A 25,848-nucleotide genomic window follows, 5' to 3' on the forward strand; every position below is an offset into this window, starting at 1 on the left:
TTCACCTCCCGTTTCTCCCTTTCCTCCTCCAGCCCCCGGTAAATGGCAACGTTGCATTTTCAATTAACATTGGGTGCTTAAAGAGTGTACAGCCCAAACGGCATGTCCGATTAAAAAAAAAAAACTCCTTTACTTTAGATTGACAACATCATATTTGGAGAAGGTTTCTCCTCTTACATTTTGTTGTATCTCTTATAATAACAGAGTTACCCTATGTCAGGAAACTTTTGAGACATCCACATCCTGTATATTACATATGTATATGTATAGTTACATAACTCAGCTATATGGTATATACACCCATCTGTATGTAATATCTTGTCTGCCTATATGCAGCTCTTTCTTTTGCACGGAAAGTACGGTTATTCGGAACATACATACAAAAGGTACGTATAAAACATACGTTTCCAGTTATACCGTTGCTGCTGTAGAAAAACTACAGAATTTACGCATGTAAACTACGTTTGTACGTACGCCACATAGGTTTTTCTTCTCTGTGTAGTGTATGTTGACAAAACGCAACGTTAAGTGTCTTTTATATCTCTCCTTTATTTTCTCTCTCTCTCTCCGAGAGGGAAAGTAAAGCAATATTTCTGCGTATTCGCTTGTGGTTAAGAGGAGGACTCAAAAAAAAAAAAAAAAAAAAAAAAAAAGACAAATAAATTGAGAGTAATACGTTAGGAAAGAGAAAACAAAAAATAGAAGCAATCAGTGAAGCAAATGATCTTTTTCGTCAAAAGTACAGTCAGATGGTTCTCTCGCATTATGACAGTTTCATTTCCGTTTTGATGACAATGGTAAATCTCCGAGGGTATTGGAGGAATTGAAGACACAAGGGGGGGGGATAAATCCTAAAATATATAAGAATACATATATATATAAGAAAGAATGTAGGAGTTTGGAAACGAAGAAAAAAATACAGTTGTTCATAACAGTAGCGGGCAAAACTAATGGAGCAGAAATAAATGGTCTATTTATTTATAAGCCATAACCTCTACAGCCCGCCTATATCAGATGGGACTGGAAATCTTAAAACAAAACGAAGTCTCGTTAAGCCTAACTGGCATGTCAAAAAAATGGTGATTGAGAAGCAAAACCCAATTCATAATACGATGCAATTCTTTATCTTCCGTTGTCATTCAATATTTTTTTTTAAATGAGAAAAGTCGAAGAAATTTCATGGAAAGTGATACAGTATTTTCAGTTCTGATTTTCATAAGTTGTGACTTGTGAGAGAGCGGTACACTAGCAGTACGTGTGTCATTGGTAGAAGTATGTGATACACAGAGAAAAAAGACGTATGTGTACGTAAAAAGGTACGTTACATGCGTAAATCCTGTAGTTTTTGGACTTAACATATGATTTACCTATATATAACATCCTGTATCAAACGTATGTTCTATGCATACTTACTGTATGTGTTCCATCTATACGTACTTTCCGTATGAAAGAAATGTATATATGCGGTCAGGATTTCACATACAGATGAACGTATAACATATAGCTGACGTACAGTAGCGTACACAGGAATTTATTTCGGGAGGGGTCCAACCTCAATATGAGGGTATTTTATATTAAAATTCATAAAATTACCCCTAAAATTAGGCTAAATTTACACAGAAGTCGAAATTTCCGGGAGGGTTCGGACCCCCAGGATCTACCCCCAGCGTACGCCTCTACTGACGTATGTAACATACATATTTATATACGTATTTAATATAGGAAGATTGTTAAATATCAGACATCCTGCAGCGGCATGGTGTAACATCTAAACGGGAAAAAAGCAGTATGTATGTAGCATATGGATAACGTATGCTCCGTATAGATTTCCGAAGTAAATTTATGGATTCCGTATATTTGTACAATATACCGCTGTCCGGATAACGGATTTTCCTCAGTGGTTCTGAACTCCCTGAAATGCCCTTCAAACCTATCCGTAAGCATCATCCAGCAATGGCTAACAGCTGCATGGCAATGCTGTCGCGCTAAGGACAGTGCACGATCCATGCGTTTTTTTCTCACTCTCTTATTACCCTGATATCTCTCCCATTGACATAGCCTCTTCCAACATCTCAATCATTTTTTAGGAAGGAAGACTTTCCTTAATATCGAGCGGTGTAATGTGCAGTTGAGGGATTTATTCGCATCGCAGACTCAGGACTTTTTCGCCATAGAATTCAATCTTTCGTTGGCTGAGCGATATCAATAGTGTGTTGTTACAGTTTACAACTATGGTGTTTAACCGTGATCTGTAACTTTTTTTCCCTTTGGAAATGACGTCTCTGCGGTAGTATTTTATTCGCTCCAATCTAATAAAAGGTGTTACTATAAAGCAAACAAGTTTTGAATTCCCCGCCATTTCTGTTCTAGTAAGTTGGCAGCACTGAACGTTACACGGTTTTCTCCTGTTATCTGTGGTTAGTAATCACGGAACGCCAAATAGCGCATGATCGTCATCTGTTTCCTGTAGGAATAGAGCGCTTCATGACATTTGTAACAAGTTTTCACTATGACAACACGCTTCCGTCGTGAAGCTCTCTATTCCTACCCGTACAAAACACAGATGACGATCATGCGCTATTCCGCGCTTAGTGACTACTAACCACAAAGACAGCAGATGAAAATAGTGTAGCGTTCAGTGCTGCCAACTTACTAGAATTAAAATGGCGGGCATTTCAAAACCTGCCTTTTTTATGGGACACTCTTTACATCAAGGAATATAATAAGCACTGCCACAAATTAAAGTCATACTGTCGCAAATATTTGCTTTGTTCTTGCTACAACCAAAAATTACTAGGACCAAAGCATTTTTGGAATATATATATATATATATATATATATATATATATATATATATATATATATAGAATATTTAGTATGGTAAAATTTTCTAAACGAAACTAAAATAATTGTCGTGAGTGTGAGCTTAGAACGTAAACAACCACTTCTATCACATGACACCTGATCTTCGTTAGATTTCCATTATGAACGTCGTTTTCTCCCACCGGAATCTAGCTTACGTTAAACAAAATAAAAACTTTTTAAAAATGTCAAAAAAATGTATGCGAGCTTTCTACAATAATAATAATAATAATAATAATAATAATAATAATAATAATAATAATAATAATAATAATAATAATAATAATAGTTGTTTCTGAAACGTTAGTTTGGAACGGATGTACGCGCACACACACACACACACACATTATATAAACCTCTCAAACTTTACATTAACTTTAAAGAATTTCTGTTCCAAACCGGAAATTGTTTTTTTCTTAATTCCACATTTAATTTCTATATCTTCTTTTTCATTTTCTGTCTTTCTCACTTTCCTCCCCTTACTATCATTCACTCATTTCACCGTAGTAACTAACTAACTAACTATATATATATATATATATATATATATATATATATATATATATATATATATATACGTATAGAGACCCTAACAGAAGATTTCATTTAGGAAACATATATATTTATTTCTGATGGTGGCTGCTATATTTCTTTGGTTGGTAACAACTTTTCAGATTTCTAAAATTTAATACTATGTTCAATACTTATTATTTCTTCCTCTCAAGATGATCTATTTTTAACATTAATCTGAAAGTTTTGCTCTCTGAGAATAAAGTAACTTTGAAAAACAGATGTAGTTGAAATTGTATAAATATAACAGATGTAATTATCTCTATTTTAGATCAAATTTTCAACTTTTTTTTTCTTGATTCAACATCTATTTTAAGTCTGTCAATCATATACAGATAGAAATACATTTTTTTCTTTTGTGCTTGAAGTGTTTAGACTATTTTTATATCAAATCTCCGAGTCACTAACACATACCATTAAACAGACTAGACCAAGGGTCTTATAAAATAGAGGATCTACCCTTACAACAACAAAATCTTGAAGCCATACGTCACAGTTTCGCCACCCCTAGTCTAGTCTGACCACTCCGCCCAATACGATCGCAATGTTTTGAGCCAACAATCATGGCGGAAACGAAAGTAGCCAATCAGACGATGGTAGAAACGAGAGTAGCCAATCAGACGTGCCGATGCTCGGTTGCTTTTTGGCTTCACCGATTTAATAGGATGAAGATACATATGGGCAGATCCTCTATTTATAACTTCCTTGGACTAGACACTATAAATGATTAGTATTTAAACGCAATACCTAAATATCTTACATTAATCCTTTTAGTGATCAACCTATAATCCAATCTGTTTACTTTTTTTTAAATTCATTACACTAATTATGTATTGCATGGCTCCAGACCAGAGTCCAAGTAACCTCTATTAAACTTTCAAATTCAATTGTATCAAGTTGTTTAAAATAATTTCAATAATTACAATACATACTACAACCAAAATGGCATGGACACCAGATTGCTTGTATTGTTTGTGGTGGACAACAGCGTGTTCGTGGGGTTTTCTTGAGGTACTCCCCTTTCCTCCCACATGCTCATTCCACTAATTCTTCCATCGTCATTCACTTGCCATAATCGTCGTCTTCCTTAGCTTAAATGATATAATCGTGGGACGTAAAACTGAAATATTTTTTGAATACGTACTTTTGCTATATATACGTATATATATAAAGAACTGTGGAACAAACCATTAGACCAGGGTTTTTCAACCTGGGGTTTCCGACCCCTCAAGAGAATTTCGTGGGGGTCGCGAAGATAAGCGGAAGAGATAAATATAATTAGAATCTAAATACCGGAAAATAGAATAACAGAAAAATATAATAATTTGAATAACATTGTATCAATTACATTAAATAAATTTATGAAATAATTGCGAAAAATAATTAAGTCAGCAGGAAATATATTTCGGTAGTCGAACCAAAGGAAGGGGTAGAAAACCACCTATCAACGGTATCATATCTAGTGTTACTGTCTGCTTTTCTACGCCATTCAATGATATTACACCTTATTTGTATAGTATGTCGTCCAGTTGTATAAATGTTCAGTGTTGTCCTTTGTGTTAGAGAAGAAACACCTCATCTAGTTCTTTTCCATGTGGTAAGGTGCCAAGAACCGACGATACGTTACCACGTTGGATAGCAATAGATATGCGCTGAATTGGGAATTAGGAAAATACCGGAAAATATTTTAAATATTATTTTGAATTTTGTTCTAATAGGCATATTTTTATTTTTATACATACTGTTAAGAACAACAAAAAATAGGTCTACTAAACATTATCAATAGGTGCAGAGTTGTTTAGAAATCAATTTAAATGAAAGAGGTACGATATGAAACTAATGAGAACCACATATTGAAATACCAGTGGAAAATACAAATACAACAAAACGTGCATATTGAAGTATAATTAGAATTGAAATCGAATGAGATAATCTGAGCATTGGTGTGATTTCACTAGTGCGGCAATGTCTGGTTCAATCTTGGTGATGCGCATTATTAAGTCATTTAAAATAATCAATAAATTTTGAAACATCTGTCCAAGCTTCTTAACCAAAATTAGAAATCACTTTTTTTAATTATATCACCTAAAATTAAGGGAGTTATGTAGTTTTAAAACTTTCAAACGGCCTCCATTTTGAAACAGTATGATGGATCGGATTCGATATTTGTACTATGAGTGTACTGACCAAATCCAAATTTGGTTTTAATCCATTTACTTTCAGGGAAATTATTGTATCCACTATATACAAGAAATGGATTCTACTATTATGGGCATCATGAGATCTCTGTAATACGTATATTAAAAATCCCACACAAGCTTATTACAAATCAGATATTATAAGGGGTTGCTGGCAAGAGTACCTCATAAAATATGGGATCGTGATAGGAATGAGGTTGAGAACCACTGCATTAGACTATGTTCTGTCCACTCATTTTCTCCTTCGCCAATGATTTATCTCCAATAGTTACCACTACCAGCTCCGACTGGCTGAATTAGCATTTGGCCCGGAAATATGAAACTAATAACTAAACCTCTTCACATGTTTAACAAACCTGTTATGCTTCGAGGCAATCTCATTAACAATCGGCCACGTTGTGCCGAGCTCTCAACGCCTACATTAGAAAACCGTTTTGCTCTGTGGACACACAAGATTATTGTCAATATTGACAGCCCACAGCTTTTATGATAACGGAACGACAAAATGGAACGCCGCATTGTTTAGATACAATGTAATCTCTAATGTAAATTGGTGAGAGAACGAAATTATGGAAACAAAGGTCAAATATCTATTACATGTAAACAAAGCAATTTTCAAGTCATATCTGTATATTTATATTTTGCAGTAACAAACTAGCACCCTATTAAGCTATTATTTGTTCATAAATGTCAAATATTGGAGTTACTAGAATACTAGTAAAGAGTTAAATAGTCTTCAATCAGTATACATAATATACAAGGTATATTCGGAAAGTAAGTACTAGGAAAGGTAAAAAGAAAAGAAGAGAGAGATAGTGAAACTTAGATGGATTTTGATACTGACTTGTCAGTGCCTACTAAAAAGTTAATAAAAAGAGTGTCCCGTACAAAACTCTGTCGAAAACGTTGTCGAAAAATAGTTTAAGGTGTTCTCTTTCATGTAAAAATAAATTTCGCTTGAACAAACCGGTTTTAGTATTTTTTTAAATGATAGTTACTTTCTGGACACGCTTCGTAGATCATCATTTGTAATGTTTTATCCGTCAGTACGGAAGGAAATGGAGAAATGTAGATCCCACGAGTTTTGAAAAATTGTATTAACCAATTTTATGGTTCATCTACAAAAAAGTGAATTCCGTTTTTCGGTTTCGTTTGTAAAATTACAGTAGAGTTCCGAACTTTGGGGAATAAATATTGAAACCAGAAATCGGACCATGGGGCAACTCCACTATGAATCAAGATACAAAAAGAAAAAAGAAACGAAAAAGAAAGAAGAAGGAAATAAAGATAGAAAGGCTGCTCGAAATAAGTCGTTTTCAATCTAAAATAGTTATTTTTTTTTCAATTGTCACCAGCTCTACACTGATAAGCAGTGGCGATTTCTTCATGTTACCGCCAGTAAACAAATACATTAAACCATAATTTATTATGGAAAGTTCTTTTAAAAATCAACTTTAAAATATCCCTCTTTGAACAATACTGCATGACAAGTGTGGTATTGTATGTTAACCTAACCTGACGTAGTGGTATTTGAAAAAATGTAACTTTATGCTGGGTCGGCAATACTGTTAACTTTGTTATATCATGGAGTATGCCAAATGATGTTCTTCTGCTGATATTTACACGGTACAAAATTTCAGCTTCTTTGTCCATTAGTTTAAATGTTATAAGGGCGTATCAACATAATTTGTCCTCTCTCTCTCTCTCTCTCTCTCTCTCTCTATACACACACACACACACACACAGACACACACATATATATATATATATATATATATATATATATATATATATATATATATATATATATATATATATAGATAGATAGATAGATAGATAGATAGATAGATAGATAGATAGTGAGTGTCTCAAAAGTCCCTTGACATAAGGTAACTCCGTTATTATCAGAGTTACAATAAAATGTAAAAGGGGAAATATGATGTTTTCAAATCAAATTGCAACATTGCCACTTACCGGAATGTGGATAAATTTTTGAAATGAGGACTGGCCATCTGCACATTAGCGTAAAAGACATACTTCATTCACTTATGTTGTGGGTCCCGGTAAACGGCAAAGTTGCAATTTCATTTAACATTGGGGGCATAAAGAGTGTACAGCCCAAACGGGCCGTCCAATTTATACATAATACCCTGTGCTTCCACCATGTAATATTCTAGCTTATAGTACGTGTTGGTATACAGATCCTTGCAATATTGTTATTCACGTTCTAAATGGACTGTAATTGTAACCGAATGTTGTTGCAGTTTTTTATAGCTTCTGGATTTGATTTTCTAGAAACATAGCAGCGAAGGTAAAATCTATACTTGTGATATTTAATCCTTATCAAAATCATTTCTTACCGTTTTTGATTTATTGTGATCAATACTAAAACTGGAAATGATAAAATAGATTTACACAACTTACCGTTTGGTGGAGATAAGACCATATCTTTGGAATGTTAAATCCATACAAAAAAAAAAAAAAAAACTGATCTCATTATCTATTTCTGTTCTATACCTCCCATGGTGTTCAACGTTAAAACCGGAAATGACTTAATTTTATAATTTCTGATTTGAATAGAGGGTTAAGAGAAGACATAGAGCCTATATTTGAAACATTTTATCAATATAAAAGAGAAAACATTTCTCAATTTCATCTGCCGTTTCTGTTTTATGATTATTAGTGTTGGAACCGGAATTTCTTGATTTTTAGTACTTCCGGTTTGAATAGATGAATAGAGGTAGATTATAAAATCTATTCCTGGTATGTTTAATCCATATTAAAAAGCCATAATGTCATTATCTCTTACTGCTTTCTTTCTATGGGAATCAATATTAAAACCGGAATTGGTAGTAGTCGATTTCTACTACTTCTGGTTTGAATAGAGAACTCGTATTGATACCTGTCAAGAGATAAGTGCATTCATATCCATTCTAAAACTTCATATGGTTAAGTATAGCATAATTTAAAGATCTAGAGAAAGTGGGTGCTGTTGTATGTTTTATAAAAGTCGTTCGGAAAATAAGTTTCCCTTTCTTTTGTTATCAAACGCTATATTTGTAAAATGTTCGATGTAACGTAGTTATGCATGCATATATATGGATACTATCCGCACGATTATATGCATAGCAAAGATGCATGCATAACTACGTTACGTATGTTAAATGCATACTACATATATATGTTACATACACACATACATACATATATACGTACATACATACATATATACGTACATACATACATACATACACATACATACAAATAAATACATACATGTACAAGTGGCAGGTAACAACACCGAAAAACTTTGGGAGGTGATTCCTTATATGAAATGAAAGAAAAAAGCTCTAATAAACATTGGTCGACAAACGTCTCCTTTCAGAGTTATGAACCACCGAAAATTCGAAAAATCACGTTTCTAAACGCCCTGCCGTAGAAACTATACAACCTATCCCAAGCATTTTAAAGAATTACACAAGAACTAGTATGCGTTCTGTCTAAATATCCATGTTTCATAATTCACCAGTACAAGCGAAACGAACGCACCATTAGTATTTAAAGGAGTATCTCTACACCTCAACTTCCTCCTTACACTTCGTTTGGCCGGTAACGGAGGATGGTAAAACATGGATATTTAGATAGAGCGTATACAAGTTTCTATGCAATTCCTTAAACCTCTTGGGATAGGTTCTACAGTTTCCAAGACAGAGCGTTTCGAAACGTAATTTTTCGAAATTTTGGTGGTTCATAACTCTGAAAGGAGGCGTTTTTCGACCCATGTTTCTTAGAACTTTTTTCTTTCATTCCATATAAGAAATCACTTCCCAAAGTTTTTCGGTGGAGTTACCTTCCACCCTGTATATGTTAAAGATAAGGGTTCTTTTTGAGCTTCACCTCCGGTGCTTGGGGTCCCTGGTTCGATCCCAGCTCGCGCCGTGTGGACTTTGTGGTGGACAAACACCGTGCTCGTGGGTTTTCTCGGGGTTCTCCCGTTTCCTCCCACTTTCTTCATTCCACCATTTCACTCATTTCTCATTATCACCGTCTCCTTTAGCCTAACCGGCATAACCGTGGGACGTTAAGCTTAAGATTTCATTTTTTCTTTTTGAGCTATAAGCCGAACAAAAAAGCCTTTCGTCTTCGCTGGCTACTTCTCACATTTTCACATCCTCACCGGAACTGCTGGCATACTTGATATACGTGTTTTGATATAACATCAGGATCGTACATGTTCACCAGTCGGTAACGAATTATCGGACCAAAAAAAGTCCCTTTTTGTACTATACAACAGCCCCAATCTCACCTTTTATAACATTTACAAAGAATTGAATTTTCTACGTTGTTCGAGCACACACTGCAGTCCCTGCTGGTCTAAGTGGCTAACTCATATGCCCTCGATGTATAAGGCTCCGGGTTCGATTCTCAAAATTTGAACGTATTGTAGTGGTTCAAATTCCATCTTTAAACTATAGCTCTACACCTAATACAGCCTCGGTGCTAACAGAAACGACAAAACCCAACTCAACAAACCAATTTTTATTTCTAAACTACGACTACCCCAATGATTCTATATAGGCATGGGGTAAAAGTGTGGCACTTGTAAAGGCACAATGCATTAGTGATTCCACAGGTTTATATTGTAGTTTCTCAAAAATAAACAAACGCCCCCTTATTTTTCGAGCGCCACTTAAAAATCCAATATTCAACGAAGGAAGCTAATTTGAAAGGTAATCAGTAATCAATACAATTATTCACGTTCCAAAATTAAGCGTGAATCGGTAATCAATGCAAATATTTAAGTTTCAAAATTGAGTGTGAATCAGTAATCAATACAATTATTCAAGTTTCATAATTGAGCGTCAATCAGTAATCAATACAAATATCCCACTTCCAAAAATGAATGTGAATCAGTAATCAGCACAATTATTAAAGTTCCAAAATTAAACGTAAATCAGTAATCAATACAATTAGTCAAGTTCGAAACTTGAGCGTGAATCAGTAATCAATACAATTCGTCAGGTTCCAAAATTGACTGTGAATGAGCATACTAATGACCCATTGCATTCCTACGTGATTTATGGTGACTCAATAATGAAAATCCACAGCGTCTCAACATTAGGTTTTTGGTTGGAGATGAACATGTTTCCTCCTTTACCAAGGTCGTGATGCAAAGTGTGAAACTGCAGAGCACACAAGTGGCAGTGTCAAAGGTATATTACATGAAAGAGTTTGGTTCTACAACGTGACATTTTCTCAAATAATATTAAAACCGGAACTGATAGTAGATTCCAGTTTTAGTAAAGAGATTAGAGTGGATATGAAATGTATGCTTCATTATTACAGAAAACAGCTTATTGCTATCTATTACAGTTTCTACTCTATAGCGATCAACGATAAAGCAACAAGTGGTTCATTTCTTCCACTTCCGGTTTGAGTAGAGACAAGATGATACCCATTCTTAAAACGTTAAATCGATTCCCTGAAAATAAAATACTAGCTATCTCTGATCGTTTTCTGCTCTATGTAGATCAATATTGAAACCGGAAGTTGTAGTGGATATCTGATCACTTCCGGTCTCAGTAAAGAGTTAGGGTTAGATAAGAGATTACATGAAATCTCTTCTCGCTATCTATTACAGTTTTCGCTCTATAGTGATTAACATTAGAACCAGAAGGGGTCAATTTCTACCACTTTTGATGGATGGATTCACCTCTATTAACAAAACCGATACCTAACCTTTCCTGGCCAAAATTCTTGAGGCAACAAAGTAGTTCATGGGATTTTTATTTTATTTTATTTTATTTTGTTACTTTTTTTTTTTGTCCCTTAGTCGGATGAACACGCTGATAGTGTAAACATATGAAGGAATAGATTCCGAGTTAGATTCCCGGTGGGGACACTCGGTCGAAAAGGTGTAACAGCTTTTCCAGGCCAGCCATCCTGAATGAGGTTTCTCCTGAGTTTTTCTCATTCACACCAGGCAAATGCCGGGATGATACCTAACATAATAGTCCCAGAGTCCTTCCTTCCTTCCCCATTCCTTTATTCCTCTCCAATTCCCTGGGCAGTGTGATTGCCGAGAGACGTCATTCCTCATATGTGTGACCGGCTAATATGGCCAAAATTGAGTGTGAATCAGTAATCAATAAAAATATTCAAGTTCCAAAATTGAACGTGAATCAGTAATCAATTCAATTATTCAAGTTTCAAAATTGAACGTGAATCAGTAATCAATACAATTATTCAAGTTCCAAAATTGAACGTGAATCAGTAATCAATACAATTATTCAAGTTCCAAAATTGAACGTGATTCGGTAATCAATTCAATTATTCAAATTCCAGAATTGAGTGCGAGTCAGTAATTAATACAGTGAGTCAAGCTCTAAAGCCGAAAGCCAAGAAATCTAATTCCTAATCCTAATCATTAGAAATGGCTTGTTATAGGTCAAGAAACACACAGTAATCGATTGACGTTCAGAGAAGATACCCGGATCACAGGGATGTAATGGGGCATATGCGAGATTATACGGCGTATACAAACCTAATATTTTTTCTAGTCCAACGAAAACTCGCCTTAAATTTAGAAAGAAAGCTAATCGTATACAGGATTAGGTGTAAACTTTATTTCTGAAAACAGTCGAGCGTATACCTAACATTATCTATACCTTTTACAGCATTACATCAGTGGCGGAACAGATTTTCTCTTTTTTTTTAAAAAAAAAAAAAAAAAAAAGAGCAACAATTAATTCTAAAACCCTTCTTGGAGATTAGATTTAGCTTTGGAGGGAAAATCTATTTTTTAAAAAAAGTCACTTCATAAACCTTTTTAAGCCTGTCCCCACAAGTTGTTTAGAACATTTTATATCATATATATTTTTACTGCTATATCCAATAATGGATTTGAAGAATTAAAGTCTTGTATATTAATACTTACATTTGCATGTTAACGGTTTTCATTTTGCGGAATGTAATTTTGTTCTTTCTTGCGTATTGAGCTCAAAGAACTTCATTTATACGGATTAATTATGACGGCTAAATTGTTATTGAAGCAGAAAGACGAGTAACTAACTTTGCGATTTGTCTTTGAGGAGGAGGTGGGAGAAAAGAGAAAAATTATGTCTGTGTCAGTTGTAGCTCATTTACCACCCCCTTTCCTCTTCACTCGACTCCTTTCCCAGTCCTATTTCTGCCGGAAATTAAATGTTTTGTGGCGACTTCTGACGTCTGACGTACGGGATTCTATGACGTAATTTCCCGTCTGTCTTGCGTGCTGCTTCCGTCACCCCTCCCGCTCCGCCACTGCTACTATTGTGTCTTTTGTCCTTAAAAGACCGAAACACCTGAGCCATAAATCCGTTCTCCGAGGAGCTCAACCACTTTTGAGTTCTCCGTGGTGAACCTCGATTTCTCTTCCAACACGCGGCTTCTCCCATGCTACCTCTAATATTACTTTCTTGTAAGTTCTTGGTTCAATGACTGCTAGCAGGAAGATCAAGGCGGATCATAAATGAGGTGAAAGGCACAGAGTCTCGAGGATGTCTTTGCAGCGAATGAGAGTTGAAGTCCCGACCTTCCTACACAGAGCCCTAATGAAGCATCACACAAGCATTGTCTTCCTCCCACGCTTAATGAAGCGATGCAACCTAAATTAAGTTTCATGTTGCTGTTGCGTGGTATATATATGGCATGTAGACGGAAATTCCCTCAGATGACATGAAATCGACAGTTTCTTTCTTCGACTGCTCTCATATAAGAAAGTGGCGGTCTAGAATAACATGTAATCGTTCTTAATAGTCAAACTTTAAGAACAGTTTAACATTAAAGTAGCCAGATATTATTTTTTTATATATAAGGTTGCATATTTCTGGCACATTTTACATTATACTAGCTGAACCTGCACTCTGAACAGCGCATCATTCACATATGAGCATCAATCTCCTTGTCATTTCCCACAACATAAGTACATGTCGCTTTATAGACACAAGTGAGACGTCTTGATTTTTTTAAAAAAGTCGGCAAAGGGTACCATAAAGGGAAGATTTTTCGATTATTTTTTCAATATGTCGCACCGTTTGCAAGATTTGAGCCTACTTCCGGTTGGAGTTTCTAATTCATGTATGATCAGTGTTTTCTTTCTTCCTGAATGCAGTATGTAATAAGCAAATATGTTACACATACGATTATGTTCATTGTGCAAAACACTCTAAACAATAAAGATTTATCTTAGACTGGAGAAATGGTTATCCTTCATTATTCATTATCACTTGGCCCTAAAACAAACGCTTGAGAGATGTACTACTCCCGTATATAATTGTGTGGTGTTGGAATGTACAACTCGTAGGATATGATGCTTTACTTTTTTTTAAATTTCAACATTTCCAGTGTACCCCTAAAAATGTAATAAAGAAATAACAACCATGTTTTCTTTTTCAAATATTCAATTAAAACTGAACAATCTTCACAAAATTTGCAATTGATCAGTGAAAATGGCATCTTTCTACGGCCTATAGTTCCCGAGAACTCACTGCCGAAAGACTTGGCCACAAACATATAAACTTTTCTTGACCACAAACATATAAACCTAGCATTTTAATATATAGATGTTTCAATAAAATAAATGATAGCCCTGGACAGTTTTAAAATGTTTTTTATATAAATTAATGTGATTTTTTTTTAATTACAGAAACTAATTTCTCACCCACTTAACGGAACCCAATGATGTGACTTAGTAATCAGTGTGAAAAATGCTACAGGTTGTGTTTCTATCTCCTATCTAACCGCCAACTCGACCTTAGTTTAAGTATAATTTGGTTTTAGCCTTAGTTTAAGAATAATTTGGTTTGGTCTTAGCCTTCGTCTGTCAAGGTCGAGAGATGTTAAGTGTACGAATATATTCGCTTTCGTTCAGAATCGTAACAGTTAAATTATGTGTAAACTGTAATAGAGAAATTATGGCCTTTTATAATTAATGTAGAATATATTTTTTTCAGGTACATGTAACACAGATAAATAAACTCCATGGTTCTGGGTAATCACAATAACATTTAACACATTTCTGTCCAGAACAAAATGAATTATTTAATAACTATACGTTTTTGCTAGAGTATATAAAGAAGAAAATATAAAAAAAGAAGAAGAAAATAAGAAGTGGCATGGAATTCAGAGCATAGGAGAAAAGACGGAAGTGCTAAAGAAGTTATTAAGAGAAGGAGGTATTAAGACATACAGAAAAGGAGAAACGTTGTTGAGGTGTATAAGGAAGAAAAAGAAAAGGAGGGAAAGCAATATAGAGTACGAAGAAGAAGAAGGAGTTATCTATGAAGTGAAATGTAGTGAGTGTGACATGAAATACATAGGGGAGACGGGAAAAGGCTCATGGACAGATTAAAACAACATAAAGATGATGTTCGAATGAAAAGAGAAAATAATGCTATTTACAAACATGTGAAAGAAACGGGACACAGGATACATTGGGAAGGGGCTAGAGGTTTAGAAAGAGAAAAAAGGAAGATTAATAGAAAGTGGAAGGAAGCGAGAAGAATAAAGAAAGAACAAGAAGAGAACTTAATGAGCTGGACAAGTGGTATAAATATACATGAGCAATGGGAGAAATTATTAGAAATGATCGAAATGAAAAATGCATAAAGGCTATTAGTGCATTTTGAATATTTCCAAATTTCTGTTATTTTATTTTATATAAAGATTAATAGAATTGTAAAATTGCATTGACAATTAATATGTATTAACAATGTAATTATATGATATTGTTACATATTACAAATTTAAATTAAAAACAACAATTAAAATTATATAAATGAATATGCTAATTCATACTAACAAAAAAGAAAAAGAAAAAATTCTCAAAACTTGGAACAGAAGAGAGGTCATAATTTATTATCGGATACTATTTGGAACGGCTTTAACGCCCTATAAATTATTTCAAATTTAAAAAAAGGAAACCTATCACTGTTGGTGCGACAAAGGTGTCGGCACAATCAACCATATTCTATTCCAATGCGATGCATATCAAGACTTAAGGATGGGATTACTAAAACAATTAATAAAAACTTATGGTTACACTCCTTTATCATACAAATATATATTGGCCACTAACAATTGGAATGCGATAAGACTCATCATTCAATTTCTGATAGATACTGGAATTAACTTTTTTTTAAAAAAAATAATAATGACCGAAAATCCGTCAACGCACTCAGAATATCAATACTAATAAAGAGTAGAATAAATATATGTATATACATTCAATAACGATTAACTTAACATTCTACTTACATATATTGTTGAATACAAAAATTTCATTAACATTCAAGAAGCTATATGATCCAGGAAGATTCAAGTACTCATAAAACAAATAGTTAAAAAAAAAAAAAATTAATTAAATTTCATTGGCCTATTTAGTTTCAAAAAAAAAAAGGGGGTACTTCATATAGCTCCAAAAATCGAATCGAATCAACAATATAGACAACGAAATACTTCTACTAACGAAATAATCATTAAATTACATTAGAAGCATACTGGGGTGAAAAAAACCTGATGCAAAAAAACCAGCACTATTAATAGTGAAGAAGACAAGACAAGACAACGGCTGATGAAGATATAAGATTTGCTATCATCTGTATTTTCTCAATATCTGATGAAGAGAACGTTAGGTCCTTGAAACTGTAACAAAAACGTATACTTATTAAATATTTCGTTTTGTTCTGATCAGAAATGTGTTTTAAATGTTAATGTAACACAGACCTGCATTATTTCTGTTGTGTCATGTTTTTCAACATTGGATGATGGATTCCTATGTATCATGATGCACTTAAGCCAAAACTGACCATAGTTTGTGTCCACCACGTCAGAATTGTTTGCAAATTGCAATGTGTTATATGTCTAAAAATATTAGGAATATGAGACGTACGGACAAACCTAAGGACATAGGAAATGCTCCATTTGTTTGTTTATAATGAAAACGAATCACAGACAACACAAAAGAGTAGATGGCAGCACTTGCGCCATTAAATATGGTATACACTGCAACTGTTAGTGCTGTTGCAGCCGTCTGTACGTGTCATCCGCGATCAAACGTGTGTGTTGTCGGCGGAACAGCAAACATGGTGTTCGACATGACGTCAAGAGGCTGTAAAACATCTGCAGATTCTTTTTGTTACATTTGTGGTGAGTCATGTTGCAAAGGCAGAAAATAAAGGTAACGTTCGTGCGGCAAGTATATCTCGCGTATTTTGGTGTGTAAGTAGAGCAACAAGACACAACTTCGGCGCCCCACTATGTTTGCTATACGTGTGTTGAAGCACTAAGACGGTAGTCAACGGGAGAACAATAGGCTTTCAGATTTGACGTTCCAATGCTCTGGCGGAAGCCACAAAATCACAGTGCTAATTGTTACTTTTGTTCAACCAGTGTTTACGGTTTCAATATCAAGACTAAACAGAACATCGTCTATCCAAATGTGCCATCGGCGTCACGTCCTATCCCTCATGGTCCAGACGTGTACTAGGCAACCAGAACGTTTATCTGACGTAGATGGTTCCGAAAGTGAAGGACGTGAAGACACAGTCGAGAACGACGAGGCTTGCAAAGCTGGTACGTCTGTACTACAACCATTTACATAATCGGAACTGAACGATATGATTCGCGAGTTTCATTTCTCGAAAGAGGCGGCAAAATTGCTTGGTTCCAGGCTGAAAGAGAATAATTTACTCGCAACTGGCGCTTCGTTGTCCTGGTTCAGGTACAGAGAACATTTTTTCCAGGCTTGACGTAAGAAGGAGACCTAGTATTCTGCAGTCACGTGTGTGAACTCCCTGATTAAGTACGAAATCCCTGATTGGAGACTGTTCATCGATTCCTCGAAACAAAACCTGACAGTTGGCCTGCTTTACAACGGAAACAGGTATACGTCAATACCCCTTGGATATTCTGTACACTTACAACAACGTTACGAACACTTACCATTTGCGCTCCAGATCATCAGTGAGTCATGTGTGATGATAGTAAAGTAATATCGATGAACAAACTATGTCATTAAGTAGCATATTTGAGATATTTTGCGACATATACTATATTTGGTACATTGCCATTTGCAAACAAATCTGTCGTGATGAAAACAAACTAAGGTCATTTTTGGATTAAGCGCACTAAGTTACATTGGAATCCATCATCAAATGTTGAAAAACAGAACCATCGCAGGCTAGTGTTATCAATAGAACTCAGGAAATATTTAATTTGAAACGCATTTCTGGCACAACGCATTTTCACTGATTTATGTTACATGACAGAGTAAGGCAAACTCAATTAAGATTTAAGTTTCGAAAATAAAAGAAATAAATTGGTTAAAACAAACAGAAATCAACCAATCTTAATCAACCAATCTAATCTTTGCGTTCCAGTGACATCCATGTGGATATCATAAAATACTCTGTTGCAAAATACCAGTGACATCCATGGTGATGTCATAAAATACTCTGTTGCAAAATACCAGTGACATCCATGGGGATGTCATAAAATACACCGTTGCAAAATACCAGTGACATCCATGGTGATGTCATAAAATACTCCGTTGCAAAATACCAGTGACATCCATGGGGATGTCATAGAATACTCCGTCGTAAAATACCAGTGACATTCATGGTGATGTCATAAAATACTCCGTTGTAAAATACCAGTGACATCCATGGTGATGTCATAAAATACTCCGCCGTAAAATACCAGTGACATCCATGGTGATGTCATAAAATACTCCGTTGCAAAATACCAGTGACATCCATGGGGATGTCATGAAAACATATCCTTTATTAACAGTTATATTAATCCTGGAGATGATGAATTATTTTTAATGGATGAAAGGCACGTGTTAGTTCTACTGTTTCTCTTTAGTAAACAGCATCTTTATCAACAGAAAAGAAAAAATGTTTTGTCTCAGTAGATGGCAGGCCTAAAGAAGCATTCAATTACGACACACATGTGTTTATTTTGACAATAAACATTCGGCAACTTCGAGATCATATTTCGAAATCGGAAAAAAAAGAAATAAACTTTGTATTTGATCTCCGATCAGTTTTGCCAACCTGAAGCAGCATAAAATCCCTTCAGAACATCAAAATTTCCCTTTTTCAGTCCAAATGTTCCACAATTCAAATAAATATTTTTTTTAAAATCACCAATATGAATGCTCTCGTCGCTCGTGCACAATAACTATGCTCTATATAACGGTCTAGACAGTAGCGGTCTTGTAGCAGTAAATGAAAAGCTGCTATTACAGCACGCACATAGGAAAATGACATCTGTAACGCAAACGGTTACAGGAATCTCCATCTCAATATGGACATGAGAGACCATAGAACAAAAAGAATTTGAAGAGATGGGAATAATTAATAAGGGAAAACGCAACTGCTTGTAAATAGCCAAAAATAGGAAACGACAATAATTGTTTTTTTTTTTTCAGGAGAGGAGGCTCCGAATATAATGTGATTATTTTTTTAAAACTGTGAGGTTCTTTCAACTCTTAGAAGTAGAGAGGCCACAGAAAATTATTCCCAAAAAAACTGAAAAAGTTTGTAATTATATGAAATTATTACCTGAAGAAGAAAACGCTCTGCTCATTACAAAACATGACAAATACAGGAAGTTAGGGGTCAAGAACAGTGCTTTGCGGTATACCTGATAAACCTAACGAAGAACCAATCATAAGTAATTAGCTGTTTGATACTCAGTGTTTATTAAAATTTCAATTTAAAGCAGACGAGAGAGATACATGTATATACTAAAATTGCCCTTCAAGATTTTACTGTCGATGTACTCTGTTCAAAGTGTAATCGATGCACTTTTTTGATCACAATAATTTTAGAAAAGTAGATAAAATTTTTCGTGATCAACACACCAGCGGACACCGCTTCTGTTGAGTTAAAAAAAAAAGAATACAATGAAGTACACATTCTCTCTCTCTCTCTCTCTCTCTTCACGCGTATACACACGAACACACACACACACACACGCATAAACGTACACACACAACGAAGAATACTTTTGGCAGTATATCGATTACGGTAGCCATAGCAACGTGGATGACACATTCACTTATTAAGTGGCGTGGGAGATACATTGGATGCTAAGAGAGAGAGAGAAGTGTGCTGGAATAGGTGAAAGTAGAGTACCCCAGAGAGAATAAAGGCGGGACTAGAGATGTTTTAGATACATGGCTCCCTTGCGGAAAGTGTAGTTTCGGTTGGAATCTGAAGTTCCGCGTTTCCGTTAAGAAAGAAACGGAAGAAACCACTCCGCAAGACGAAAAGCTCTTCTTAAGATTTAAACACGAGTAAAGAGTAGTTAACCAGTGAGATCCAAAATTAAACTCTGCTTAAGACATGAAAGAGAATCATTTGAAAAGTACGTTTATTATGAATGAATGAATGAGCTTGCGTTTGTGCATACCAGGTTATCATAAAATAAGTATCGCTGTTCAGAGAACTCTGGAGATGTAACCATTTGGCAGAATGCAACCAAACTTCGTAAGAATATATTTGAGACCATGCAGAAGCGATTGGTGTAGAAAACAAAATTAGTTTCAATTTTTGCCTCCAGAGGTAATTGTGGTGCTGTACAGTCCGAAGCAAAAAACCTGCAACATGAGCGTGTAAGTTTATTGTGAAACTACGCCTAACAGCACAGGGAATCAACATAACGTCTAAGTGGCAGAAATCACGCCAGGAGAAACCTCGGCGTCCTCCCCTGCACACTTATTTTGGAGCAAAAGACTTCGTCGTTTCACAATAAACTTCCATCCTCATGTTGCAGGCTTTGTGCTGCGGACTGTACAACGCCCAGTTAGTGCAGCATAGAAGAAAGACGACACTAGTTGTGCTAAATGATGAAAAAAGGCTGTAATTACCTCTCTTGTGGGTCTCGTGCATTGATTACTAATGCAGTTAATGCCTCATGGTCAGTGACGGATTTACGGAAGAAGGAGGCTTTTGGGGCTGAAGAGTTCCTTTAAAATTCTTGGATACGTTATCGCACAAAAACGAAGTTAAATGTTAGTCTTCCTTAAACTCATAAATTGCAAGCTCCCCCCAAAATTCCAGAAAAAAAGATTAGTATCACATCTCGCCTCCAGAGGCTATCGTGTTGCTGTTCAGGGTTAAGTACCGTAAGTGCAGTATGGAACAGAAACAATATTATTGATGTTCAACGAATGAAGGCCTTAATTATGACCCCCGTGCGATGTGTCATTGATTTATACTCCTATTAATAACCCCCTGGTGTAGTGATGTGTTAATAGACGATGATGATGTGGGTTCTGTCCGAAAGCAGGTCTTTAACGTGAAGGTCTTTAACGGAACCCATGGTGACTAGTACCATATGAGATGATAATGACGTTCTACATACAAGACTTACAGGTTAACATGAGATCCGACTCACGGATATCTTCACTGGGAATCAAACCCGTGACCCCTTGATCACAAGAAGAAAGCAAACATCGGACATTAGCAAGGTCAGAGCAATTCACTTCTGGCATATAGTGGCTAATAAGAACTACTCTCTGTTTTACCCCATTAGATTCCATTTGAAAATTGTATCGAATATTCTGGTTTGTCTTTTTTTCAAATTTCTTCAAGACGACCAGTAGCAGAGCGAACTACTGGACAATATGTCTCAAGAAATATGCTATTGTTTGGTGTAGAAATCAAACTACAAACAGTTTCGAAATAAATTGATGTTTTCGATTTCAATTGAAATTTGTAAAACAACGTAGACTTTTATTACCTGTTTCCGATATTAACATTCGTGAATAAATTTGTTACTATGTAATACAGCTTGTTTTAATGATTTGATCTAAACTATAAACAATTTCTAGTTGCTTTTCGTTTGCTCTGTGCACCAAACAATGGCTCATTCTTCGAAACATATTTCCAATAGTTGCTATTGCTAAAAATGACTTAGTTTGAAAGATATTTGGAAAATAAGTCAAATCAGAAGAATCGAACGTATAATTTCGGAATTGAATCGAACGGGTGATGAAATTGGTATTTGCCCTGAATAGGTGATAGAGAGCTCTATGGGATGATACCTAGAACGTTTTATTTCTTTAATCTAAATCCCTTTCTGCTAATTGTAAGAAATAGTAATTTTTACACCAAATACGTCATCATTATGATCATCATAGGTATTCTGCCATTATTGGCAGGTTACTTGCCGCAACTCAGAAGCTTCCACGCTCCACGATCTTCCGCTAATCTCTTTGTCTTCACGTACGATTTTTCGATTTTGATATCGTCAATTAATTGTAGTCTCCTTCGCACCCTCCCTCGCTTTCCTGCCACCATACCCTCTAGCGTAATGTTATAAAATATCAAATAAAAACCTATTCTATGGAATTTAGGGATCCTTCGTGCCTAAATAGTTTTTGCATTTCTTTTCTGCAGGAGATCAAAATTCAGTTCCCGGTTTTAGTACATTTGGTTTGAATCCCTGCGTTTAGCTTTAGATCCATACAATGATTCCCCAACTTCTCATTAGTTGGATGTTAACTATAGGAAATCAGAGTGAAAGATATTAAATGATATGAGCTTGTGAATGTCTATATAATGAAAGAATAATCTATCTTGATCATCAATTTATTTCTGCCTCCCAATTTCTATATAGCATTTAAGACCAAAATAAGAATCAACTGAATACTCTGCTCCTGTTATAGTGGCTAGAGGTTTCGCCTTTCTATTAGGGAAGTTGATTAGAACCAGTAGCGTTATTTCAGGTTTTGCTTGGGGAATAAGAGTATAGATATACCAGATATACTATATATTCCAATATTCTGTAAGTAGAGTTAAAATGATGTACACGGGAATCTTTACAATCATTCACTCTTTTATTATAAAATGTCATATAAATTTTTGTTTAAAATTACTATTAGTTTTTTTTTTCAATTCTTTGAGCACTAAATAACTGTTCTCAGTGCAAGGTAGGAATAGTTCCTTTTGGCATACAATGCAGTTTTAGTCAGGATTTTGTCTTAGCCCAAGCGGCCTCAGACGGGAAAGCCCATGGCGGCCTCTGGAGTTGGTATTAGAAGAAATCTCCGAAGTTCATAGCGGTCTCAGGAGAAGGTAAGGATAGATTTCTATAGTCAATAGCGGCCTCGGGAGAAGGTATTAGGATAAATCTCCGTACTCTATAGCGGCCTCAGGAGAAGGTATTAGGATAAATCTCCGTAGCCTATAGCGACCTCAAGAGAAGGTATTAGGTAAGATCTCCGTAGTCCATAGCAGACTCAGGAGAGGTTATTAGGATAGATCTCCATAGCCCATAGCGGCCTCAGGAGAACGTATTAGGATAGATCTCCATAGCCCATACTGGCCTCGGGAGAAGGTATTAGGATAAATCTCCGTAGTCCATAGGAGCCTGAGGAGAACGTATTAGGATAGATCTCCGTAGTCCATAGCGGCCTCAGGAGAACGTATTAGGATAGATCTCCATAGCGCATAGCGGCCTCCCGAGAAGGTATTAGGATAAATCTCGTAGTCCATAGCGGCCTCAGGAGAACGTATTAGGATAGATCTCTGTAGTCCATAGCCGCCTCAGGAGAACGTATTAGGATAGATCTAAGTAGTCCATAGCGGCCTCAGGAGAACGTATTAAGATAGATCTCAGTAGTCCATAGCGGCCTCAGGAGAACGTATTAGGATAGATCTCCGTAGTCCATAGCGGCCTCAGGAGAACGTATTAGGATAGATCTCCATAGCCCATACTGGCCTCGGGAGAAGGTATTAGGATAAATCTCCGTAGTCCATAGGAGCCTGAGGAGAACGTATTAGGATAGATCTCCGTAGTCCATAGCGGCCTCAGGAGAACGTATTAGGATAGATCTCCATAGCGCATAGCGGCCTCCCGAGAAGGTATTAGGATAAATCTCGTAGTCCATAGCGGCCTCAGGAGAACGTATTAGGATAGATCTCTGTAGTCCATAGCCGCCTCAGGAGAACGTATTAGGATAGATCTAAGTAGTCCATAGCGGCCTCAGGAGAACGTATTAAGATAGATCTCAGTAGTCCATAGCGGCCTCAGGAGAACGTATTAGGATAGATCTCCGTAGTCCATAGCGGCCTCAGGAGAACGTATTAGGATAAATCTCCGTAGTCCATAGCGGCCTCCCGAGAAGATATTAGGATAGATCTCCGTAGCCCATACCGGCCTCGGGAGAAGGCAATAGGATAGATCTCCATAGCCCATAGCGGTCTCGGGAGAAAGTATTAGGATTGATCTCCATAGCCTATAGCGACCTTGGGAGAAGGTATTATAGGTAAGCGATCAGCACGGCCACTGATAACTTCTTGGTCTCATCGTTCGCTCTTATAGCCGTCTCTTTTGAGAGAGGACCAGTGGGGGAGTTGTCGGTTTTCTTCTTAACTTTCCGTATTTCTCCATTTTTTCCTGAAAAATGCAGTTTCCTTCTGTCGTTTGCCGCTGTTTATAAATCGTAAAAACACGTGTTTGTAGTGAAAACATATGTCTTATAGTACGTGAGGATGTATGTATCCTTACAATATTGTTGCTTTCTGATTCTCCAGAAACTCTTTCTATTAAGAAGCGAATTGTAATAATAAGCTCCTACTGTTTGGTATTCATAATTGTCTGTAATACGAATTCGAAGTGGTAGGAATATTGTAGGCTTATCACTGAGTATTCTATTATTATGTGCATGGTATTCTACTAATATGTGAATTAGTATATAGGCCTATAGAAATTTCTGCCAATTTCTATTGTTCCTACCTTTAACTTTGTTGCGGTTTTTAAATCGTTACCATAACAATAATCAACGATTCTGTGAATGTTATACACACAGTTCATTATACAATTATTTCCTTCGATAGTGCACGTTCCCCTTGTATTTAATTTAGTTCTGGTTTAGCATAGATCTAAAAAGGGGTTTGAGTTACCATCCATTGGGAAAAAACTAATGTAATAACCATTGCATTATCTTTAATACAAGTTCGGTGCTGATTTACTTTCAGCACACCACATTTTGGAAGATTCATTGGCAAAATTCAATACTTTGCATGAAAAGACGTATTTCCAAAGAACAAGTTTCTGCAGGCGATAGAATTAAATACAATACAGTTGTATTTTAGTTTACAAGGGTACAGTTACTAGTGTAAAATCATTACAAACGTTTTACAACAGATAAAATAAGTGAGTGCATATGATAGATGACTGTATTAGGTATACTACTATTTTCCACCAGTGATGTATTTCTGCATAGTGCATAGTGTATTTTATGTTTACAAGTGGAGCGCTAGTAGTATGAATCCATGACATGAGCTATTGAAACTCATATCACTGTTTTCACTAGAAGGTGGTTCGTAAATTCAATTTTAGTAATCTTCGAAATAATTCATACGTTTTATCACTTTCTTAGCTGATTTTTAATATTCAACCATGAGAAGCGTACATAATCAACTTTATGCATATTTAACAAGATGTCTACATACCACAAGATGTCTACATACATACACACTTGTTTACTACGTTTCCATAGCAACAACTCTTTTTCTAGTTAACGATTACCAAAAAATCTCTTGATATCTCTATGTGTCTTTCTTTTCTTTATATATAATACTGCTCAAATAATTCGCCTCTGATTCCTTTTTATAAGCTGGCACAGATTGCTAATACTATATACAACGTTATCGTTGTAGACGTCGTCCAGACGGGACTTCCGTAATAGTTATGCTATGAAGGAAAGAACCCTGGGTTGAAGATTATAAAGTACCTACCTTTTGAATAGCCCTCGTATATACTTAATATCACTTTTAATACAAATATTTACTCTTCCATTTATATATATATATATATATATATATATATATATATATATATATATATATATATATATATATATATATATATATATATAATATAACATTACACATTTTTATATTTATCAATATATATCAATACTAAGAACGTCGATTTACAAATATCGTCGATGAGGGTATTCAAACATTAAACCTAACTGATAGTTTCCTTCATGTTCAAACAACATTAATTACAAATAAAAATGTTTATAATATTAAATATTAGTAGGATCAGAAGGCAACAAAATTAGAACATATAGACACATTGAGGATTATCATTTAATACATTAATAAACTTTCAAAAAAATAAGAGATTCGATATTCATTATTCATATTCTTTT

General features: G+C 35.4%; 1 protein-coding gene across 1 annotated transcript in view; it reads left to right on the plus strand.

The window, feature by feature from the left end:
* The window catches only part of dimm (basic helix-loop-helix family member dimmed), a 589,956-nt gene that overhangs the window by 430,847 nt on the left and 133,261 nt on the right, over positions 1-25,848 (plus strand). The window lies entirely within an intron of this gene.

This window comes from Thermobia domestica, chromosome 3 (assembly GCF_964235325.1).
Source record: "Thermobia domestica chromosome 3, izTheDome1.hap1.1, whole genome shotgun sequence".
NCBI lineage: Eukaryota > Metazoa > Arthropoda > Insecta > Zygentoma > Lepismatidae > Thermobia > Thermobia domestica.